At 48.8% G+C, this 5183-nt stretch overlaps 1 pseudogene; it reads right to left on the reverse strand.

The window, feature by feature from the left end:
* Positions 1-2039: 2039 nt before the first annotated feature.
* LOC130274685 (U2 spliceosomal RNA) lies at positions 2040-2299 on the reverse strand (annotated as a pseudogene).
* Between the last annotated feature and the right edge of the window lie 2884 nt (positions 2300-5183).

The raw sequence follows: 5183 nt of genomic DNA on the forward strand, positions 1-5183 counted from the left end.
TCCGGCTTCATTCCCCCACCATTGATTGGACCACCGGGGAGATCAGGAACTGGGACTCTGCCTGCCACAGGAAGTGCCTCTCCCCCCCTCCCAGTCCCGTCAGGCAAGCCTCTGTGCCTCCCCATGGCCCCCGTCCTGGTGTCACACTGCCCCGTGCCAGGCCTCGCCCTCTGCCCTCCCTCCCCATTCCCACTCCTGCTGTACTGCCTGCCGTTGAGGAAACCCTCCATTCTTTCCCGGTGTCCTCATCCCAGGGGAGGCAGTTACCGGACAAAGAGAAGGGGAGACCTAAGGGGGGGGGGGTACTGTTACGCCTAGCGCTCCGGGTCCCCGCTCCTCCCCGGAGCGCTCACGGCGTCTTTCTCCCTGCAGCGCCCCGGTCAGTCCCGCTGACCGGGAGCGCTGCACTGTCTTGGCCGTTGGGGATGCGATTCGCACAGCGGGACGCGCCCGCTCGCGAATCGCATCCCAGGTCACTTACCCGTCCCGGTCCCCTGCTGTCATGTGCTGGCGCGCGCGGCTCCGCTCTCTAGGGCGCGCGCGCGCCAGCTCTCTGAGACTTAAAGGGCCAGTGCACCAATGATTGGTGCCTGGCCCAATTAGCTTAATTGGCTCCCACCTGCTCCCTGCCTTTATCTGACCTCCTCCCATGCACTCCTTTGCCGGATCTTGTTGCCATCGTGCCAGTGAAAGCGTTTAGTGTGTCCAAAGCCTGTGTACCTGAACTTCTGCTGCCCATCCTGACTACGAACCTTGCCGCCTGCCCCCGACCTTCTGCTACGTCTGACCTTGCCTCTGCCTAGTCCTTCTGTCCCACGCCTTCTCAGCAGTCAGCGAGGTAGAGCCGTTGCTAGTGGATACGACCTGGTTGCTACTGCCGCAGCAAGACCATCCCGCTTTGCGGCGGGCTCTGGTGAATACCAGTAGCCTCTTAGAACCGGTCCACTAGCACGGTCCACGCCAATCCCTCGCTGACACAGAGGATCCACTACCTGGAAGCCGAATCGTGACAATTGTGGTGTCCCAGTACCGCATTCTATACGGTACTTGTTTATTTATGGGTCCCCATAGCCAGAGTCCCTAGGACGTAGGGATTCCTATTAATCTAGTCTACCCCTAGTCGCCTCTATTCTAGTATATAATTAGTAATTTATGTATAGGTTAATGTAAATAGCATAATATATGTAAATAAATGGTTAATTACTTGTTTCTATGGCGTCGCAGGGCCTTCGGGTCATGTGATGCGTTCCAAGTCTCACTCTGGATGCTTTCCAGGCCTCACTTTGGTATTTCTAGCCTCATTTTGGTATTATTATGTGTATAGGAAGTCAGATGATCACCCAGAAGCCTGTGTGACGGTGAATGACAGCTGAACTTGGACCTATCGAATTAGGCTCCGCCCCCTGTCCATATGAGGGACGCACCAGCCATTTTAGTTCTCTTGCTCCTGTGCTCTGGATGAGAGAAGACCTGTACAGCAGTAATCGCAGTGAGTTAGGCCTGAGCCTTGCGGCAACGGCTGAACAATTATAGTTATAGAGTGTATCAATCCCCAAACACTCTGCGGGACTACCGGACCTAATCTACCCCTAAATCCGGACGGATCCACGCACCAATTATCTTGATTCTATTAACCTGCAAAATATGCAAGGTTCACAGCAACTGTCAGTCATTGAAGTCTATACAAGGGTATTACAGAGACTGTTACTGTATTCTGAATGTACCGCAAGTTCAAGAGTAAAGTTTACTTCAGTTCAAGTTTAACTCCAGTGTGGACCTTCAGTCATTATCTGCATACGCCTGTCGTTTCTGGGAAGGGTGGCGATAGGCCTAAGCTATACCTCAATAATACCAGCCCTCACCCTGGCGTCATGAGTGACAGGGTTAATATTAACCCCTCATATACCGTTACCATACCACCACTACCATACACCCCCCCCCCCAAGGGCTACCACAGCATCTTGACCGAAGCCAAGATGCCCAGGGATTGCAGGGAGGTGAGGAACCTGATGGCCACACACACCTCCCCTAGACAATAAGGAGGGACACCCAAAGTGGCACAGTGACATACAAAAATAAATAAATAAGAGGATGAGTGTAGATATACTGCCTGGTCAACCAGCCAGATCTATAAAAATTTCCCTGATCCTAGCCAGAAGGCCGGGATACCAAGGGTGACTGCCAAAGGTGAAGATTGTGTGGTGCAGTGCGTTCACTCATTCTACATCAATGGCAAAGACCAAACCACTGATAAGAATAGATACTAGACTTGATCTTAGCCAAAAGGCTGAGAATCGATGTATGTGGCTTACCAAAACAAATACATCCCACCCATTTTTGGTCTGCTGGATACATGCATTTTAATAAATCCAGCAGGAGTGGGTGCCCTTGCACCCATTGCAGAGACCTAAGCCAGCTATGATATTTGGTGTTGCAAGCTGGCACCCCTGGCACACCCCCTTCATGCGAGGACGAGTCCCATTCCAACTTCTTCCCCTCTTGGCAAAAGCAGCGTAAATCCCAAAAAGTCATACACTTTTGCACATAATTGTGGTAAAAAAATTATGTTTTTGTGCAAACTCTGCAGCTTAAAGGAGTTCTCCGGTGCTTAGACATCTTATCCCCTATCCAAAGGATAGTGGATAAGATGCCTGATCGCGGGAGTCCCGCCGCTGGGGACCCCCGGGATCTTGCACGCGGCACCCCATTTGTAATCAGTCCCCAGGCCGTGTTCGCCCCCTCCCGTAGGCATGCATTGAGGGGCGGAGTGTGACGTCACACGGGGGCGGAGGCGTGACGTCACACGGGGGCGGAGGCGTGACGTCACACGCCTCCGGCCTTGTGGTCGTCGGTAATCAGACCCGGAGCGAACACGCTCCGGGGACTGATTACAAACGGGGTGCCGCGTCCAAGATCCCGGGGGTCCCCAGCGGCGGGACTCCCACGATCAGGCATCTTATCCCCTATCCTTTGGATAGGGGATAAGATGTCTAAGCACCGGAGAACCCCTTTAAATTAAAATGTACCTTCAACAATGGTCCGGTGGCAGAATATCTGTTTAAAATTCGTGGCAACTGTGAGGTCCAAGACTTGCCCCGAGACTAAAGGGATCAGAAGTATTTGTCTGAAGTCCCATGGCTTGATGGGACTTCTGTCAAACATGTCTCCTGATTGCTTTGGGCCTCACAGTTGCCAGGAATTCTGGACCATCATTGGAGGTATGCTTTAATTTAAACTAATTATTTAAATATTATAGTATGTAGTAAGTTGTTACAATATATATATATATATATATATATATATATATATATATATATATATATATTAATTTATATTTATCCCAGGCAGGCTTACATTCACTTACTGTAGTGTATATTTATATAGGTTTTGTGATGATTTACTATTTTTAAATAAATACAAAATGTTAACAATAACTCACTTTGTGTTGTCATATCCTTTTATTGTTCTCATATCATAACTTTTATTTATTTTTAATTTTTTTTCATGGACCTGTTTGATGGCTTGTTTTCTGCAGGTACTACTATCTTGGTAATATTTTGGGGCACATACCACTTTTCGATCACTTGTTATTCCATTTTTTGGGGGAGGTAAGGTTGATCAAGAAACAGCAATTCTTGCATTGTGTATTGTTTTTTAACTTTGTTTAGTATACATAACACAATAGTTAGTTTACGGCCACAACGGCTATCTCTGATGCCATAAGAACAAGTAAGTAAATCACACGCACTCCTCCTCCCCACACTATCCTGCCCTGTATGATTGATGTGAAGGGTTTGGTTTCCAGCACTGAGCCTTTTACATTATCATTCATGGCAAGGAGGGGGTTGGGGAGCAAGAAGTTATGCATGCTGCAGCTCAGTTCAGCCTCTATGACACTTGAGCTTGTAAGAAAAGCATTGTTTTATTACTTTTATAACAGCCATTATCTAAGAGACAGGCATTATATGTTTTATCTCCCTATAAGCTATTGGCTTATGTCTGTAGCTCTGAGCATAATATAAAATTATAATATAATAATTCTCTTTAACCTGTTAATGACCCAGAGCAACTATTTTGGTCCTAAGGCCGTTAATGGTGGATCGAAAAGATTTAGGACCAAAAAAAAGGAGAGGCGGAGAAAGTGAAAACACAGGAAAAAAATGTTTTTGCACCATTAAAGGGGTACTCCCCTGCCCCACTGCCCCCTCAATACAAGTCTATGGAAGGGGGCGAGGCAGCTGCCATGCCCCTCTCATAGACTTGCATTGAGGGGGCATGGCGTGACGTCACAAGGGGCGTGGCTGTGACGTAACGACCCCCGTAGCCCACACCCATCGTTCGGAGAAAAATGTTCAGAACGCTGGGGCAGTGGAGTACCCCTTTAATGGGTTTAGTAATCTGCCCCCCTGCTGACCTTATTCAGCAAAACTGACAAGTTAACTGGGAAAAGAAATGTCAGCATTATACACTGCTCAAGAAAATTAGGAAACACTAAGATAGCACATCCTAGATCTGAATGAATGAACTAATCGTATGAAATACTTTCATCTTTACATAGTTGAATGTGCTGACAACAAAATCACACAAAAATTATCAATGGAAATCAAATTTATCAACCCATGGAGGTCTGGATATGGAGTCAAATTCAAAGTGGAAAACCACACTACAGGCTGATCCAACTTTGATGTAATGTCCTTAAAGGGGTACTCCGCCCCTAGACATCTTATCCCCTATCCAAAAGATAGGGGATAAGATGTCAGATCGCCACGATCCCGCTGCTGGCAACCCCCGAGATTGCCGCTGCGGCACTGCGCTATCATTACTGCACAGAGCGAGTTCGCTCTGTGCGTAATAACGGGCGATACAGGGGACAGAGCAGCGTGATGTCATGGCTCCGCCCCTCGTGACATCACAGCCCGTCCCCTTAATGCAAGTCCATGGCAGGGGGCGTGACGACGTCACACCCCCTCCCACAGACTTGTATTCAAAGGGGCGGGCCGTGACATCACGAGGGGTGGAGCCATGACGTAACGATGCTCCGGCCCCTGTATTGCCTGTCATTACGTGCAGAGCGAACTCGCTCTGTGCAGTAATGATAGCGCGGTGCCGCAGCGGCGATCCCGGGGGCGTTCTAACATCTCATCCCCTATCCTTTGGATAGGGGATAAGATGTCTAGGGGAGG

The sequence above is a fragment of the Hyla sarda genome, chromosome 5 (assembly GCF_029499605.1).
Source record: "Hyla sarda isolate aHylSar1 chromosome 5, aHylSar1.hap1, whole genome shotgun sequence".
In the NCBI taxonomy this organism is placed as follows: Eukaryota; Metazoa; Chordata; class Amphibia; order Anura; family Hylidae; genus Hyla; species Hyla sarda.